The sequence below is a fragment of the Poecilia reticulata genome, chromosome 12, assembly GCF_904066995.2.
Source record: "Poecilia reticulata chromosome 12, P_reticulata-male-v2, whole genome shotgun sequence".
NCBI lineage: Eukaryota > Metazoa > Chordata > Actinopteri > Cyprinodontiformes > Poeciliidae > Poecilia > Poecilia reticulata.
In genome coordinates, this window is record NC_088841.1 from 30,061,515 (window position 1) to 30,081,705 (window position 20,191).

At 40.7% G+C, this 20,191-nt stretch overlaps 2 long non-coding RNA genes across 2 annotated transcripts; both read right to left on the minus strand.

The window, feature by feature from the left end:
* Positions 1 to 1,983: 1,983 nt before the first annotated feature.
* On the minus strand, positions 1,984 to 6,294 carry LOC145554025 (uncharacterized). Its single transcript, XR_014090062.1, has 4 exons — positions 6,189 to 6,294; positions 5,922 to 6,035; positions 2,490 to 2,603; positions 1,984 to 2,300 (listed from the first exon to the last, which is right to left on the minus strand). It is a non-coding gene; the product is annotated as an uncharacterized LOC145554025 (long non-coding RNA).
* A 2,961-nt stretch (positions 6,295 to 9,255) lies between these two features.
* Positions 9,256 to 9,935, minus strand: LOC145554027 (uncharacterized). Its single transcript, XR_014090064.1, has 2 exons — positions 9,813 to 9,935; positions 9,256 to 9,575 (listed from the first exon to the last, which is right to left on the minus strand). It is a non-coding gene; the product is annotated as an uncharacterized LOC145554027 (long non-coding RNA).
* Positions 9,936 to 20,191: the final 10,256 nt, after the last annotated feature.

The following is a 20,191-nucleotide window of genomic DNA, read 5'->3' on the forward strand; positions in this document are numbered from 1 at the left end:
CTGTCAGGGTTCTGGGCAGCTCTCCTCCCTCTCTGGTCTCCAACACATCCTCCAGAACTGTAGCAGTGATCCAGCAGAAGACTGGGATGTGGCACATGATGTGGAGGCTTGTGATGTTTTCATGTGGGAGACGATCCTGCTGGCCTGCTCTCATCTCTGAATCTCTTCCTGAAGTACTCTCCTTCTGGGATCATTGAACCCTCTGACCTCTGTCACCATGCCAACACACTGGAGGGGATCTGATTGGCTGCTGCAGTCGTGTGGTTATCCAGAGGAGAGCAGAGGGAAGCAGTTTCCCCCTGATGAGGTTTGTCAGCAGAACATCCACTGAGCTGGACTCTTAGCATCAGTCAGGATTTCCTTGTTGTGGAAGTCCAGTGAAAGTCGACTCTCATCCAAGCCATCAAGATGAACAGAACCTGGAAGTGTTCAAGCTGCAGATTCCTTTGGTTTCAGTAAAGAAGTGATGAACAAGTTCCACCATGCTGAACTTTTTCTCTTCAGCACATTCAGCTCTCTGAAGGTGAATGGAAATATGAAGTGGATGTTCTGGTGGGCTTTGTCTTCAGCCCAGTCCAGAGTGAACTTCTGTGTTAAGACTGTTTTCCCAATGCCAGCCACTCCCTTTGTCATCACTGTTCTGATTGGTTGATCTCTTCCAGGTGGGACTTTAAAGATGCCTTGTTGTCTGATTGTTGTTTCTGGTCTGTGTGGTTTCCTGGATGCTGTTTCAATCTGTCTGACCTCATGTTCATCATTGACCTCTCCAGTCCCTCCCTCTGTGATGTAGAGCTCTGTGTAGATCTGGTTCAGAAGGGTTGGACTTCCTGCTTTAGCAATCCCCTCAAACACAGACTGGAACTTCTTCTTCATACCAGATTTAAGTTGATGTTGGCAAACTGGAGCAAAATGGTCTCAATTAAAAGAAAATTAAAATAAGGAACCAAATAAACCATGTTCTGAAGAAGACCAGAATAAATGTGATTCCATCTCTTCAGACATCAGTAAATATCTGATTTATCCATCCTATCAAATTTTTGTAGAAATCTTCTTACTGCTCTGCAGACGGTCAGCCAGCACCTCCTGCTTCATCCTCCTCAGGAAGTTCAGTGTGATCATCATCACTGCCTCTCTGCTGCTCCTCCACTGCTCTTCATCATCACCTTCCAACACCTCATCATCCTCTCTCTGACTCTCTGAGCATTCTGGGTAATCTGGACTCAGACCTTCTGGATCTTCTTCAGCTCATTCTTCACAAAAGTGACAATGTTTCCACCAGCAGCTGGAACAGAATAATAGATGAAGGAAACATCAGACTGAAATCATGGAACCAACACCAGATGGATGTTGGACAACTGACAGTCTCTGGTCTACAAAGTGCAGCATGGAGACGAAGGTGAACAGAACCATGGAAATGTAGTTGTTGTTCATGTACAGACCATAAATATGGAGTCCAGCTGTGTTGGATGCTGCTGGGCAGATGGACCACTGCGAACCTCTGAGCTCTGCTGTTCCACTCTGTGGAGGAACCAGGAACAATTAGGAAGTCAGAAAATAGTCATCCAGCAATATCTTTAAATAAAATAACTAAGAGTGTCACATTAAAAGTAGAAATCAGAGCATTACATGAACACAATACAAAGAAGTTAGAAAAGGGAAGATGAACTAAAAGGATGAAGACCAGTAACAGCAGAATCACCAGTAGACATTTTAAAAAGTTTATTCTGAACTTGGACTTCAAACTGTCCACACTGTCAGCAGATCTGATGCTGGTGGAGACAGGGTCCCAGAGCTTGGGGACAGTGGAAGTGAAGGCTCTGTCCACACAGGTTTTCAGGACAGTGTGAGACATCATCAGGTTCTGATGACTGGTTGAGGTGATGTGGTCTGGAGAGGTTGAGATATGATGTGTGTCCATGGGATCGTCTACTGATGTTAAAAGGATTAAATGGATCCTGTAGATCCTGGAAGTCAGTGAGCTCACATTATATCTGTCCACATAGAGACAATCAGAAGGTAAAGGTCCATGAAGTGATATCTGGATGTGAGCAGTGAACCAGATGATCCAAGTAGTTGTAAAGATTTAATGTTCCTGCTGATCCCACTAAGGACCAGCAGAACCTCTGATGGTCCACATCAGCACAGTCTGGTTGAGTTCCAGCAGATCTCACCAACCAATCATGAAGCTTTCCTTCCTGCTGAACTGATCTCACAATGCACACAGGAACCAATTCCTGATGGACCAGACTGGTTTACCAGGTATTTCCCAGTGGGTGGTGGAAATGTGTCCCACTGTTAGTCTGACATGGAGGCAGGAAAAAGCAGAACATCATCATCATCACCCAGAGATGAAGATATGAAGGTGTTTTCATGAGAACAGAGCAGCTGATTTCTGTAGATAATGGATCAAACCTCTTTGTAAATATAACTGGGAACATCTGAGTTCTTACTGGTTCAATTTCCAGTTACAGCAGTTAGAAACAGCTCACCTCTCTGATGGTGGAGCTCCAGGAGATTTAGAGTGAATGGGACAATCCATTGAATCGTTGCTCTTAAGCAACACACAGCTGGGTTCTGGTTCTGTTTTGAGTCTCTGATCGATTCTGACAGAAAAGTCAAGATTATTTTTAATATTGCTCATTGTAAAATAAAAAGGTAATACTTTATTTGACGGGGTGTGCATAAGACTGACATAACATCTGTCATGAACATTAAGAAGTCTTTATGAATGTTTATGACTGTTGTCATGAAGTGTTATTTGGTAAATAATGACATAAATAATGCATTTAAAATCCATTAAAAATGCCAACTTTTCATTAAACTGTCATTATTTACAAAATCATGCAAAGTTGGCACTTGTAATGGACTTTCAATGCAACTTATTATTATTTATTCGGTAAATAATGACATTCAAAGTGTCATTATTTACCGAATGCACAGCAAATTCAGAAGTGTCAGATTTCCAGTGCAAGTGCTGTATGTTAAAAATACAGTGTTAATTCAACAGCATGAGTGTTAGTTTCCCTAACACTCTCTAAAGACTTCCAAAGTGTTACGCAAAAGCAGTGTTGCGTAACACACGTCAGTGTTGAGTGTTGATTTAGATGGCTCATATAGTAGGGTGCCCCATTGTTGACTCATGGTTGCAAAAAACCTTATCAGACTGACTGATTTTAGTGACATAGTGAGTGTAAAATATTGAATACAATGTTGTGCCATATGAGGGACTTTATTTTCACTCTTATATTTAACTTTATGACAAAACTGCAAATGAATCGTCCTTATGTCTCCAGGTGCACTTTGGGTAAAGCTTGTCACCAACGTCATCATCAGTCACTTACGAATGGCAAACTAGCTAGAGCTACGGAATGTTAACATGTTTTGAATTTGTGTTGTTTCATCATTAGTGACCAGTAGCCTCTTGTTTCTGTTCTTCTCTTGGTTTGTTGTACTTCATGTCAGATGTCATGTCAAAATGATATAGTTGCTCTCTCTGGTGATGAATCTTGTTAGCTCCGCTGTTGCGGGCATGTCCATCTTGTAAAGTTAAATTATAATGAGCTTTGTTATAATAATGTTATATAACGAGCCTTGTTCCCCTACTCCGTCACATGTTTGCCTGAGGAGTGGAGGCAGCAGTATGGCGTCTTGTCTGGAGTTTATTATAACAAGGTAAGTTTCATGTTAAAATTATCATGTTTTTGACTATTTTTTATGGAGGCATTATTTTTCCGTTTACACAAGAATATTGATTCATATACACAGATCGCTTAACGTATGTTTATTTGTTTGGATATCATGGTATATATGACTGTTTATTATCTTAACCGAACATCGAAACTGTCAGGAAAATCTGGAGGCCATTTGAGTTAGCATTATTTAGCTGCGGATTTCGTTTTCTTGTCCTGCAACAGTTAGATGTGCCACTGCTGCACCACACCTGAATACAATAATTAGATGATTAGCAGGACTCTGGAGAACATATATAAACAGTGAGCAGGTAATTTAAAAACAAGAGCAGCACCAAAGACACTTCACCATCAGTGATGACAAGACCATCCATGGCTGCTTCAAATGAACTTTCAAAGCACACTTCACCTTCAGTGCAAAGTATCATGAATGTATGACCTTTGTTGTATATTGCTGTCAGTGCTGATGATGTTGTTTTGAAATAAAAGTAAATTATATTCTGCAAATGGTGAAGATGTTTTTGTAGTATCTAATGTCTTAAAATGAATTTGGAGATTATTGATGGCCAGTAGTTTCTGGGGGAAAAAGGGTTTTAATTGCTCTAGTGGCTTTTATTTGGTAGTAAATTGACAAAAAAAGTGGATAATGAGAGAAGGGGAAGAGAACCCATGACAGAAAACTGATTGAAAACTAGAGCCTCCAAATGTGGGTTGTGCTTAACCCCAGTGCCACTACAGCACACCCTGCCAGTAGTATTTCAAAACTCAGATTTCTATGTTAATATATACTTTACACCATTCTGTGTTACATTAACACATTCATAGTGTTAACTTTTCACAATAACACAATAACACTGACAAATAACACTTTCAAAGGTGTAACTTTACACCGTCCAGAGTGGACCAATATAGACACTTTCAAAATGTTTAATTTAACTCTGTAGGAGTTGATGGAACACTTCCAAATATGCTGTGTGACACTTCATGACAACTGACATAAACATTCATAAAGACTCCTTCATGTTCATGACAGTTGCTATGTCATGTTTATGACGGTGTCATGTCAGTCTTATGCACACCCCGTCAAATAAAGTGTTACCAATAAGGAGCTGTAAAACAAAAACAGAACCAGACAGATCATCAACTTGATGTTCAACATGATTCCCATCAGAACCGGTCCAATCCTCCCACAGGTTTGTGATCATTGATCCACCTGAATAATATCCAGCCTTGTTTAAAAAGCAGAAAGATCTGTTTCTGGATTGAAATGACTGAGAGAAGTTTGGTGGTGTTAGTGTTGAGCTCTGACATGGAGAAGAACCAGGAGTCGTTTCCACTCTGACCATCCAAGGAGGATCTGATGGAGCTTCATTCAGAACCAGATGGTCAGTTAGAGACACCGAAGCCCACTGCTGAAAGAGATCCTCGTAATATTTAGTTTAACTGTAGAAATGGTTGATAATCGTCCATGTCGGATGTTTGAACTTCAGAGGTGGAACATGAATCATAAAAATAATAAATAGCAATGTTTTTCTTTCAGAAGGAATTTGTCTTTTGTCAGATTTTAGAGAAAGATGCAAATATCAACCTAGAAATAAAATTTACTTCTGTTTATTTGATCTTGTGTTCATATTAATATCAGACAAAATAAATGAGTGTTTCATTTGGAAAAATTAAGCTTATGCAAAATAGAATAAAACACAGTTTAATGTCTCTGCTTCTAATGTCGTGTCAACATAATAGTGGGTTCTGATTGATGATTTTGTTAAGATTCTTTACATTTTATATTTTAGAGATTAAAGGAAGTTTGTTTTGTTTCCTGTTTTTCACCATCAGTTACTGTTTCTGTATGGTGTCAATAACTGTCCAGTAGGGGGCAGAATCACTACATGATTAAATTGATGTCAGGGAAACATCAGATCAGATTTTGAGACTTCTGTTAAGTAGAGAATCTCTGGGGAGTGACTGTGGATCTAAACGGACCTATTTAATTTTTGTACAAAAGAGCCAGTTGAACTTTATTGTGTTAATAGTAACATGTTCATTATTGGAACACATTTTCATGGAGACATCATATGTATTACCTCTTTGACATAATACGTATGAAGAGAAAATAACCTGAAATTCAGCCTAATGTTTTCATGATAACAGTACCCAACATAACTTGGTATTGTCTCATGGCCACAATGACAGATATAAACAGATCAGTTACAGCAGTTAGAAACAGATCACCTCTCTGATGGTGGAGATCCAGGAGATTTAAAGTTAATGAAGTCATCCTTTGACCAGTCACTCTTAAAGGACACACAGCTGGGTTCTGGTTCTGGTTTGAGTCTCTGATGGATCCTGACAGAAACATGATGATTAAAACTGAATCTGTTCAGTCTGGATGAAGCAGCAAAGAGGAGCAACAGCAGCTTCATCGCCACGTCTGTTTTGGCCTGATATAGTGAACGCTGTGTGAAAAGGGCTGTGGACAGTTAGAGATGGTGACCTCACCTCTGACCTTTGCTCTGGCTCTCCTCTTCCCCACACAGAGTGGTTTTAGAGGGCGGGACTCCCTCCTCACACTGATCCATGCTGCTGAATTCACATCAGCTCACACACACTTCTAGCTTCACCTGCAGAGGAAACACACATCATCATCCACACATCAACTCTGATCATCCTTTACATCATTAGTGCTGGAAAAAGATCAGCTGCTCCTCCTCTGATTGGCTCTTCTTCTCTGCTTCATATCAGTGTCAGGTGAATGCAGTCAGACAGCAGAGAGGCAGAGGAAGCTGCCATCAGCTGCTGCAGTTCTACTATCAGTCCACTAGATGGAGACATGGAGAAACATTCACATTCACTGTCGCATTGATTCACCCTGAACAGGAAGTATTTTAGTTCAGAATTATAAAACTCTACAATTAGATTATCTGGTGCATCAAAGATTAACAACTTCATAATCTGACTCAATTAAACATATTTTAACAATAACATTTTATTCTGAAAGGAAGCAACAAGAAACATTTTTACTGACTTTAATGGTGGAGACCAGAGTTTGATTACAGAAAATAAAACCAAGAAGCAGTTTGTTCAGAGAAGAAAATAAAGACCAGCTATTCATAATAATCTTACAATCTTTCAAACAGCAGAGATATTAATTTTTCAGCTGAAACCAGACGTGAACATTTTCTCCAAACATCAAAGAGCAGAAACAAGCAGGAATATCCTGATGACAAAGTTCAAGTAGAAAACAAAGCAAACTTACAGTTTGTTCAAATTGTCCAAATAGTTTATGAACAATATCTGAACAACAGACTGAGACCCAACAGAACCGCAGTAGAACCAGATTGTGCCATACCTGATCAGGTGAGTTTAAACTGAAAGTGTTATGAGGAGAAATGAGCCCAGACTTGTCTGACTGACTGGGAGTCAGAGTAAAGGTATTTTGCTGACGTTTGAAGACAAGAACACTTCTCATAAATCCGGATCAGCTGTTATTCTTCAAAAATGGAGCTTTGGAAAGAAATGTGCAGGAAGTGAAAGAAAAATTGATCTTCATCACTTGTGAAGTGACGACATCAGAGTTGGATTCAGTGGAGTCACATGAAGAACAAAAACACTGAGGCTAGAATAATAAACATCAGGCTAAATATTAGCTGCAGCTGTCAGAAGAAGCTTCAGGTTGAATCTAAAGAAGCTGAAGATCTCAGAGTGATGAGAGGAAACCTGATGAGCTCTACAGTCCACTAGATCCAGACCAGAACCTGGAGAACATCTACGCTGGAAGCAGAGCCACAAGCTAGAAAAAGATCCAGGTTCTATCCAACCTGAACACAGGAAGTCCTTCTTCTTCTGCTGCAGCTGAGAAGGTCCTGCTGCAGAACTGAAGCCACACAGTTCCTCCTCCACAGCAGAACAGAGGAGGTTCTGGAGGAGACCAGGGTCCACATCTGGACTCAGAGTTCTCCTGAGCTTCAGCAGAGCTGCTGGCTTTGGTTCTGATCCGCCTCTGTTCTGGTGTCTGATCTTCAGATTGATCTGAACCGACCCATCAGAAAACAGTGGAGGTGGTGGAGGATGAGGAGGACGACCCGTGATTCATCTCTCTGCTGTGGAGACTGTTTGTCACTGATTCACCTTCTTGTCGCCTGTTTGGGTCTTTTTTCCACCAGCATTAAAAAGCTGCTGATTCATGTTGGTATTCAGTCGGCACTATTATTATTCCAACATCATGATGGTCCAAACCCATCAGCTCTTCTACTGTTCTGGCTGCAGACGACTTCCTGGTTCTGAGGACATTGAGTCTGTGAAAAGCATTAAGACAGACAGACGAACATGAGAAACTTTTCTGAGGAGATTCAGAGTCGGTGGAAGAAGGAGAACCAAACAGAGACGATGTGATGGATGAACGGTGGATTCTGGCTCCTGAAGCTGTAAGATTAGAGTGTGATGAGAATCTGAGAGAGATTCTGATGAGGACAAAGATCAGGATGTCGACCCGACTGCAGTCATCAGTCTGATGCTGGAACAGAAGTCAAGAGTCATCAGGGAACAGCCTTCAATTGATCCAACTATGTTACGATCAGTTGATCAGAATCTGGACCAGAACCAGGCCAGTGTGTTCTATGCAGGAAGAGACTGGTGTATTCAGTGTTTCGGTGCTTTGGACCCTCATCCATTTTACTTGTATGTCAATGGTGGAGCAGGAAGTGGAAAATCCCCCCTGATTAAATGTGTTGACTCTGAAGCCAGCACTGCTCTGGACCATCAGGTCCATCAGGAGCTTCTTTTACTGATGGAGAGGAGGCTGACAGATCAGATCAAACTGTCATGTTGGTTCATTTACAGGAACAGCAGCTTTTTCTACCAATGGCTATTTGTTACATTCACTACTCAAACTACCAGGAGTCTAAAACCTCCCATTCAAGGACTTGATGCTTAACTAGATGAAGTCAGATTTCAGCTTTTAATGCTGAAATTATTGCTACTGATGATATTTCAGTGGTTTCAAAACCTCTTTCTGCTGATGTGGATGCAAGTCTGAAACCAAAGGAAGTCACTGAGATTCTGGAGGAATGTCTGTTTCAGGGTCGTTGACGTATCAGGATTTCCATCAGGGGAAATTAAACATTTAAATATATGTAAATCCATTGCAGTTATTAGAACATTTGAAATGTTGTGCACACAGAAATCATAATTGAAAAGAGACATTTTCAGAGGTTTTTTAATAGTAAAGTTTTTTTATTTAACGTGTTTAAAAACTAAGTTTTACTTTTTTTTTTTTCTGGTAATTATGATAGTTTTTCCACCAAAAATGAACCAGTTTCATTTATAATTGTCTTATATTTTTCTTCACCGTTTCAAACTGTTATAAAATAAACTGAAGATAATTGATGATACTGTATTAGTGATTAATATTTTTGCTCCAGAAATTAGATTTTCCATCTTGAAATCAAAATTGAACTTTTTTAATGGTCACCAAATGATTTATATAATAAATGTCGGCCAGTAAACTGGTCAAAATCCTTTAAAATACAAATAAAATTACATCCAGTAACAGTACATTACAAAAAAACACAATTTAAACAGGAATTTAATTCACATAAAATTAATGCAGTAATCAACTTTGTAACAAACAGTTCAAACATATCAGAATAAAATCAGAATGTTCAGAAGATAGGTTTCATTTTCTGAACTTTTAAATTTTTATAAAACAGAAATTTTCAATCTCCCAAATGAAAGTACAATAATGACTAAAAGTTAGGAAAACTGTAACTCGCTGATGGAAATGTTAAATCACTGTGGTGAGTCCGGTCAGAACCCCAAAGAAACCAGAGTCGGGTGGTCCAACCTGCACTTGCTGTTAAGTCTTTATTTCGCCGTAACGTTGTGGTTCTACAAGATATAAATAATAATACAACATCAGTGTCTGATGAATGAATGACTGAAATAATAACACACTAACTTAACCAACTACACTAATAAAGGTTGCACAGACATTCTGTTCTAAATAAACACGACACAAACCACGTTGTATAAGTGCGCACGTGAAGGAAGCATGCAATCAATTGACGCTAAAACTTAAATATTCAGATACATAAACAATATTCTTAACTTCCTAACATCACTTACTTGTATTCCACGCACACACATCGAAAATAAAAGGTAACAACAACTGCAAAAGGCAACTCAAACTACTCAAATGTTATCGGTAACTCGACTCCTTCCTTTTCTTCTCTCCTTTTTTCCATCTGCGTGCTGATCCACAGGTGCTCTAAGCTCCGCCCCCCCTTAAAGAGCCTCAGCACTTAGGCAGCCTTTTTCACGATGACAATAAAATAATTCAGTTTAATTATTTTAAGCAGAACCAAGTATGATAAATAATGTAATCCATAAGTTCCCCAAATGTTGCTTCTTTCAAAACAGAAAAGATTTCAATGAACCTTCATGTTCCTCCTGGGTCGAGACGATCCAATCAGGTTTTGTCTTGCTGATCACTGCTGATCACAGATATCAATCACATGGATTGGCTGTTAATGTTTCTCTTTAGGTAGAAATGCTACAATGTGATCTGGCAAAATGGATCCATAAAATCACCTAATTTTGACAGAAACATGTTCAATACTTGCAGCTCATTGTTTTGTTCTGGTTCTGATGGGTTGGTTCTGACCCAGAGGAGTAATTCAGCAGAACACAGGGAGGAGGCAGAGGAACTACATTTGTTTCTCAGAGTATCTCATGTTAGGACACAGAGAAAATTACATTAAAACTTATTTTAAGTTAAATGCTGCAGCTTTGAAAAGAGGTTTAATCTAAGAAAACTCGGGCTGGTGGGAGGCGAACGGCGCTACGTCTGTGAAATATTACTGCTCAGTACCACGTAGCTGCAGTCCAACAGCAGAGCAGAACTCAGTGTCTCACACCGCTGGTCATCCAACCTGATTATTTTCCAGGTTATTTTCTTAGTTTTTGACCGTCATGCTCATCCAGGTGAGTGTTGGGAATTGTGCTCTGCTCTACCAGCTGTCTGATCGCTCTGAGTGTCTTTTTTTTCCTGTAGTGAGACTCAACATAGCAAAATTCCACCAAGTGTTTGTTTTTTAAATGTCATTAAAGTCGTTATTAAATTCGTTGTGTTGATGAATTTTGTCGTGATGCATCCCCGAGGTATTTTTCCGTCATAAGATGCAAACTTCCCATCACTCTCTGAGCGTTAAAGTTCAGCACAACTGCAGCCTTGAAGTAAACTGAGGTTACTGTAGTTTGCTCCTGCATGTTAAGGTTCATAGAAATCTTACATAGTTCAAGACAGGACACAAATATATTAAAAGAAAATGTTTATTTATTAATGCATAGCTTTGGTGACAAGCTGTGGATTTCATATTCTTGTTTCTGAAGGAAATACAATTGTATTTTACTTTACTTTAGTATCTAAGCCAGGGGTGGGCAACTCCAGGCCTCGAGGGCCTCCTGCAACTTTTAGATGCGTCTCTACTTCAACACACCTGAGTCAAATAATAAGGTCGTTAGCAGGACTCTGGAGAACCTGCCTGCACTGAGGAGGTGATTCAGCTATTGGATACAGGTGTGTTCTACCAGGGAGACATCTAAGAGTTGCAGGACACCGGCCCTCGAGGACCAGGATTGCCCACACCTGATCTAAGCAATATAAAAGGTAAAGGAAGTAATTAAGTAATTTCCTTATTTAGTAATTAAATCTGCATTGGTTGTAAATTGACTAAGAGCATTATTTTATGTAAATATTGCAATTTAAAGAAGTATTAGTGTGACATAAGATGCACTCTGTATGTTATTTGACGTTGCCATTTGATTGGTCACTAAGTCAGTCTCCTTCCTCCCGCATCCTCTCATCTCAACCAATCACGAGTCACGGAATGGACAGAGGAGAAACGTTATGGTGGAGAACGGAGGGAAAACTAGCGGACAAGAAGGGAAGAAACATGAACTGGAGGGAGAGAAAACCGGACAAAGCACGGAAAAGGACGAGATTTCCGTCCTTTTCCGTGCTTCGGGAACATTGTAGAAGCTTGGAGAGCGGTCGGTGCGAGAGGGATGAGACGAGAGGAGACAGACCCAGGTAATCACGATGGGCTTCGAGCTAAACTAAGTTAGCTAGCCGCTTCAACCCCACCCCATGTTTTCTGCTGCATTCAATGGCAGCCGGGTTAGTCGAAGTTGTTATGAAGATCAGCATTTTTTTAGTTTCATTTTCTAGTTTTATTAGAACTGCTCCATTATATTTCATGTTGTTGTGAGATTAGTTTCTATTGTGTATCTAGTGCAGTGTTTCTCAACCTTTTTTGGGCCAGCGCCCCCCTAGTCTTTATCCAGGTCCCTCACCAGCCCCCAACAAAGAATTTGCAGGCTACTTTACACTATTATTTTATCATTAATATTACTATCACTATTGTAGATTTTTTGATTTTTATGCTTGTTTCTGTATTTATCATCAAAAATAATACATATAATAATATCAATAATACAGGCGTCTACAAAAAATGCAATGAACATTCAAGTTAAAATTGGTAGGAATAACAGCAGCCAATCAGAGTGGAAAAAATATTCTTGTTTTGTGCCATTTTCCAGTTGTTCAATATTCCACAAAATGACCAGATAAAAGATGTACAACATGCCAGTTTAAACTTTGAACTATTTGCAAACGACTGAGCTCTGCAACATTAAAACATGGATAGAACTGTAACTACATTAATCATAGCTCTTCTTCTCTTCAGTGGTTTCTGGTGGTGCAGCTCTGTGCTGCCTTCAGGAGAATGGGACATCAGAGTATCATCCATAAAACTTCACCCACATGGCATTTATTGTGCAAACTAGAGCTTTCAGTGGAAAAAAAAAGTTCCAGGTCCTTTTAATGCCATACAAATATGAGACAGAAACATGGATTATATCTTTATATAGACCTGTCTATTGATTATAGATTAATAGTTTTACTGGACAGAAATTACAAAGAACAAATCTGGTTCTTAATCAAATCCTAATGAGTCAAATTGAAAGTGTCATGGAGTCATCAGCCTCATGACATTAACACTGACATGAAAAATAATATTGAAGAAATAAATATATCAAATCTAATTAAAAACATAAATAAGTGATCAGTTCTTTACTGTTATGGTCTGTAAGATATATTTATTCTCAGTATTAGATGTGGTCTCAACAAACCCATGGCACTTCAACAATATTATTTTACATCTTATCTGGAAATAGTGTCTGTTTATTCTTGCCATACCGTCCTCTGTATTAATTATTGCTCGAAAGGTCTTGCCATTAGAGGTGTGCCGATCATAATAGGGATGATTTTCGTGAAAAAGTGCATGATCGGTGATCAGCGATCATTGGCTCTTGTTGCCGATACCGATCACCTGCATCTCATTTCTCAGCCTGCCTGTGCAGCTGGTCTCTTTCCTTCACTCTGCGCAAACGCGCAGCAACAAATCCTAAGCGATGTGGAACTATAACGCACTGAGTGAATGGGGACGTTTGCGTGTTGCGGCGGAAAATTGAAGCAGATCAAAATGCATCAACACAACGAAGTTAATGCGACATAAAAACAATGCCATACTTGACGGAGTTTGGCTACATCAAGGCTCACTTTTGCTTGCGCAAAAGGCAACAGGTGCTGAAGGCAACAGGTACTGATGCTGAGAAGAGATATTCACAGATTGAAAAGGAGTGTCTGGCGTCGGTCTGGGCCTGCGAATGTTTTGCTCGCTACATCCAAGGTATAGGACATGTCCGGTTACAAACGGATCATAAGCCACTGGTACCACTGATCAACTCTTATGATCTCGACAAAACGCCACTACGATGCCAGAAACTACTTATGCGTCTTATGAGGTTTAATGTCACCGCAGAACATGTTCCCGGCAAACAGCTCATAGTTGCAGACACTGTCTCCAGACATCCATTGAAAGACAGTTATGTTCCAGAAACTGAAACACAAGTAAAGGCATATGTCAACACTATGGTGGCTACCAAACCCATCAGGTCACCAAAGCTGGAGGAGCTCCGCCGGACTACACGAAACAATGCTGAGCTTCAAAAAGTAATCACATTTATCAGAAAAGGGTGGCCTCGCAATATGGCAGAGAGCTCACTACTGCACGAATACTATGCAGCCAGAAGTCACCTATCAGAGTTGGATGGGCTGGTCCTATATCACGACCGCATCATAGTTCCAACGGCACTACGAGCTGGTATTTTAGACCAACTACACGAAGGCCACCAGGGCCTCACCAAGTGTTGTGAGCGAGCTAAGTTGATGGTGTGGTGGCCGAAGAGTGGTGAATGGATCACAAAGTGAAGTTCTGTGATTTTTGCAGAGAGAACAAACCTACACAGAGACATGATCCACTGATGACAGCTTCTCTGCCCAGTGGTCCATGGCAGAGAATTGCTCTGGACCTGTTTGTGCTTGAGGGTAAGACGTATCTCATTGCTGTTGATTATTTTTCTAGGGACATTGAAATCGCTTCTCTCACCACTGCTTCCAGCACTCAAGTTATTTACAAGCTCAAACACATGTTTGTGAGATGGGGCATCCTGCTGGAACTCGTCAGCGATAACGGGACACAGTTTACATTGTCAGAGCTCCAAGAATTCAAGCAGAGGTATGGGTTCACTCACATAACCTCAAGCCCCCATTACCCGCAATCTAATGGAGCTGCAGAAAGGGCTGTTCAGACTGCCAAGTACATCCTTAAACAGCCTGACCCCTGCTTAGCTCTTGAGTTACCACTCCACAGCAGTAGTAGCAACAGGTTCCACTCCAGCACAACTTATGACAGGCCGACAGATCCGCACCACTGTTCCTGTCCTGGAAAAAGCATTGATGCCAAGCGCTATCGACCCAGACCTAGTGTGCTTAAAGGATGCCAAAGCTAAAGATTCTTACAGTTTCTTCTACAGCCGCAGATATTCAGCTCGCCCTCTTCCTGAACTTCTTCCTGGTCAAAATGTGAGAGTGAAACTTGATGGGGGAAAAAGGGTGGACAACGCCTGCCAAAGTCATCAACAAGTCCAAGGAGCCAAGACCCTACCTTGTAGAAATGGCCAACGGGCGCGTGACCCGTCGCAACAGACGTCACCTTCAGGAGATTCCTGGGACGGATGCTTCTGAAGCACAACATATGGCTGAGTCTGCATTGCCACAGCAAGACTTCAGATCCCCAGCTGTAGAGGTGGCCATTCCATCCGAACAATTGAACTAACTTCCAGATGTTTTGGATATTGCAATGTTTAACTTTAAAAGAGGGGAGATGTTGTGAGTTTAGTTTCTATTGTATATCTAGTGTAATGGTAGTTTGGTTTCCTGACCACTGGAGGGAGAACTAGAAAGAGATACCGGAAAAAGAGTTTGAATACGAAGCTGTTCATGTTGTTTCCTCGTGCTCTAGCTAAATAAAGAAGTACGGCTTTCCAACCGATGATTGCTTCTTCTGTCTTCCCTCATGTCATGACACATGTTAAGAGTTTTTAATCTTTCTTATTGGACAAAAGTCCTGATGATTTTAGGATTGACTTTGGGAACCACTGCTTTAAGGAATGAGAAGCTCAGCTCAATGTTTTTATCCAACCTTGTTATTAATCAGTGAAATAATTTAGAGGAGAGACATTTGGTTCCTGCTGCAGCTCAGTGTTAATCTGGTTAATCTGAGAGATGAGCTCCAGTCTAACACTGCAGTGAGGATTAAAAGCAGCCAGACAAGGTGAGGGACGGAGGAGAGGTCACCATCAGGAAGTTTGATCCTCTGCAACAAACTGCATTTTAATCACAACCAGCTGCTGATTTTACTGAGTTTTGGGATTTCCAGTTAAATCCTTTATTTTCCGGTTTGGGTTGAATCAGGTGTGGCCCACGTTGGGCTGTGGCGGGTCATATCCATGTTGGTTTATTCTCAGCTAAAATAGGTTTACTGTTGTTATCAAATGTAAAATATGTCAGAGATGCAGCGATCAGAGCTTTTCTGTCCAACACTGATCTCCAGTTTTCATTCTGCTCTGATCTTCCAGTTCCTGGATTTTTTCTCCAGAGAGAAAAATATTTTGCAGGTTCTGAGTTTCAGGTAGAATTTCTGAATGAAACGGAAAATATTAAGATTTTATCACTTTATGCTTCAAAGCATTGACCTCTGACCTTCATGGGATGGGAAGTCCCATCACTACTGTAAATTAGGACTTTCTGAAAGGCAGAGTTGACATTAAAATATTTTTTATTGAAAATGTTCAAATTGAGCAGAGTAATCAAATGCAGAAAAGGAAAGGATTGGACTGGAATAGCTTCAACAAGAGACCGATTGAATCCAATAATCTGAAAACATGTTTCTGAATGAAAGAGACATCCCAGATTGCACTCGATGGTAATTCAACGTTGAATTATAGTCAGAATAGTTGATTTTTAGTTGAGGTCAGCAAATGACAGTGGCGCAACCATGAAACAACCATCTACCTCTAGCCAAGTAATCAATGTTGAAAAGGTGTGAATGAATCAATGTTGTTTGGTTTTGTGGATGCCTATAATCTAATGAATGAAATATCAATGTCTGATCAACATCTGATCAATCTTGAATCAATGTCAGCTGTTTTTGTCGCACCCCTTCCCCTTCTTTCCTCCTCATCGGAGCTCTGGGTCAGAGCATTTTAATACTGAGCTGGGGGTTATTACGTTTTAAATTAAGCACTGTAGAGGATAGTCGGTGTTTATTCCTTTCTGTACATTTTCTTACTTGTTCATAAAAATTATTACTGACTGTGCATGATATGTTAACACAAAAACATCGACAACTTACTACGAGAAGTGGAGCGGTCCACCCCACTATTTACACGAGTGGGATGTCCCAACCACACAGCTAATTTGCTGTTGGCTTGTTTGCAAAATTCCATATTTTCTGGACTATAAGGCCCTCCTAAAAGACTTAAATTTTCTCAAAAATCAGTTGTGAGCCTTACAATCCGGTGCACCTTATGTGTGGACTGAATTCCAAAATCTGTCCCTGACAGTTTATTGCAATAAACCAATCAGAGAATTGTTGTCCGAGTTCTGCAGCATGCGCATCAGGTACAAACCAGATAGGTTTTTCCACGCATCACTGTCCCTGTTCTTCTGCGACTCTATGCGTGCCCATCTCACTGCTACTGTGAGAAAGGAAGTGAAGCAAACTAATTCAGAGTCTGACGTCATTCCAGGAGGATTAAAAAAGAACTTCAACCACTGGACATTGGTGTAAACGAAGCATTAAAAAGGAGGTTGTGAGCGGCGTGGGAGCGATGGATGACTGACTGAACACACGTTTCCAAAGACGGGGAGGCAGCGCCGGGCGAGTTACGCCACCATGTGTGAATGGATTGTGGAAGCCTGGGCTAATGTATCTGCCTTAACTGTTGTCCGAGCTTTTGCAAAAAATGGCATTATTGCTGAACAGCCACCTGGCAACGAGTCTGACTCTGACAACGATGAGAGGGAACCCGACAAGTATGATGGCGAGTTTTCCCAGCTGTTCAATTCAGATACAGAAGAGGAGGACTTTCATGGATTTGTGAAAGATAAATAAAAAATAAAGTTCCACTAAACTTACTGTTTTGTTTCCGTTACCTTTCTTTTTTTTGTTGAAACGTATGTTTTAGCATGTGTCTTATAATCCGGTGCGCCTTTTAGTCCAGAAAATACGGTATGTTAATTCAATGATGGCTTATGATCACAAAGGTTAAATTTATGGTTAAGGTTGATGACTGATGGTGGACAAACCTTCAAACAATCAACCAATTCTAGCCAATTAACTAATGTTGACAAAATTTCATTGAATCAATGTTTTGTGGTCAAACTCTGTTGATTGAAATGCCAACGTATTGTGTTTTTCAGGACTGGTTCTCCAGGAACACTGCCCTGCAAGTTTTAGGTATTTCCTTAATTCAGCACACATGATTTTAATTGATAGCTGATTAACAGGGTTTTGCTGAACTGAAAAGATGCAGGTAAGTTTGCCTTGAGGACCCGTGTCTTATCAGTTTTGAATCCAAGTATGCTGTTTGTTGTACCCCTCCTCATCTCCTCCTCTTTCTCCCTTCCAAACGTGCCCCCACCCACCTGCTTCTCCCAACCTTCCCCTCTTTACGCCCCTCCTCCCTCACCCTTTTCCCTCCCCCTCTTCCCTCCCCCTAGTCCCACAAATGTTCCCCTCTTTATTCTCCCCTGGCTCCCTCCATCCCACCTTCTTCCCTCTCCTCTCCTTGAGCTCTGGATCAGAACATTTTATTACTAGGTGGGAGTTAATCATGTTTCAAATTAAGCACTACATGTTGAGAACAGTGGGTTGTGATTCCTTTCTGTACATTTTCTTACTTGTCTGTAAATATTATTACTGACAGTACATAATGTGTTGATACAAACACATCTACAAGTCACTACAAGGAGTTGATTGTCCACCTCCCCCTGTTTACACTAGTGTAGTGGTTCTCAACGTGGGCGGTACCACCCTCGCGGGGGCGTGGGGGGTGCGTTCAAAGGACGACGGGGCGCTGGTGGAAAATTTTACAAAAGGGAACACTGGGAATCCTTTGGGGAGCGTTTGGTCGAAGTTAAACTTTATACCTTATATGAAAAACAATGCCAGTTTATACTTAGAGCAACTTGGTAAAACTGTATTGTGTAACATTAAAACATGCTTGGCTGCAATGGTATTGATGGCAGCTCTCCTATTCAGTGTTTGTAGCTTCTTGGCGCAGCTCCGTTCTCCTGCTACTGGTAGCACCAGTTCAGCGTTACACCGGCTGATGACGTTGCTATGATTCACTTTGTCTGCTGTCTGATTTTAAAATATTTGATGTTTTATTGAGGATTTTTGTACATATGTTTTGGCAGTTCTGTGATCATGTCAAAGCAGAAAATTATATTAAAGTGTTTTATTTCCATTACAAGGCTGCATGCTTCCATGGAAGAACAACAGAAAATCGCTCTCATAAACATGTAATTACTAAAATCACGATACCCTCACTTTATATCCCTCTGAAAAATGAACCAATTTAAATAAAGAAATCCCTCGATGGGTGATACCACAATAGCGAGCATTCATTTTATAGCGTTAACACCAGTGCTGAAAGTGGTCCCATATGAAACAGTGTGATAGAACAACGGTACCACAGCACTTTTAAATCTCAATAATCAGAATACCAAAATTGTTTCCGTTGTTTTAAAAGGTTTATGTCAGTCTGTCTTTTCCCCATCAATACGCTTCCTGACCGCCCTCCACCTTAGGGGATTAAGAAAAAGAAGAAAAAAAACGACGCGCACATTGCGCAAAACTCTGAAAGATGAGAAGCAGGACATAAAACGGAGCGACGAACTAGATGTGAATTATGGCATAAAAACAGAATCTGATGCTGAACAGTGAAAAATCAACACATGACGATTTGGCGGCGCAGCAGGTGATGAGTGAAGATTACTGATGGTGAGTGTCAATAAACTGTAGTGGTATAGAAATACACCTAATTCCACACAGGTGGTTGTCAGGTGAAAAGTTACGGTTGTTAAGGTGGGTGTGGTATATAAGGAGCTGCGGCGTTCATTCAGGATGTGTCGTCTTTGTTCTCCCACTGTGTGGCTTGCGTCCTGTAGACTCTGGCAGCGGAAAGTAACAAATCGCTGGCTGGTGCATGTTGCGCTAATATTCTGGTGGTAAAGCGCCACTGCGCTGCGCTCTTTCTCTTCCTCTTCCTCCTTCTGCGAGTGTGTGTGTGCGTGTTTGGATCGGCAGGTCCCCCCACAGTTGGACCATTGCTGCTCTGTTCTGCGTTCGTTTCCCGGATCTGTCAGTTGGCGTTCGTTTTCCTGGACTTCTATCTCTTCGTTTTAAAGTTGGACTGCGGCGGTATTATCCGCCTCCATCGAAGCGGTGTTTGGGGTGTGGCATCGGCGCACCCATTTCACCTCCCGCTGTGGTGTAACAAGCGGGCCATACATGGTCCTAATGTTTTAACTTGTATTGTCTATTGTTAATTTCTATTCCTTTACTTATTTTGTTTACGACCCTTTTTGTTCTTCATTTAGTTGGGATGATATTGCTTTTTTCTAATTAGGTTTAAGATTGTTATCTTGGTTAACTGTTTTTCTTTTGTTGTTTTGCAATTGCTGAGGTCCGGTGGCGGTGTTGGTGTGGTGACAGTGTCTTCCCTTCCTGCGTGTTGTGATTCTTGAGTTTGGGTTGTCTCACTGTGTCTGGTGTGTCAAAGGTTTTTTTTTTTGGTTTGCTGTGTTTGGTGGATGCTGTCCCTATAGCGCCACCTCCGGCCGGTAACTTCAGCTACTGCACATACTTTGATTTTCTTTGCTTTCCTTTGTGTACCATTCTTAAAAGAAACTGGTTTTAAAAAGAATATTTTAAAAAGAATTTAATAAATGGTTTTTGATCATTTTGAAACTGTCACAGATGTTTTAAATTAAATGCATAACAGAACCTGTGTGCCTTAAACCAAAAGAAATA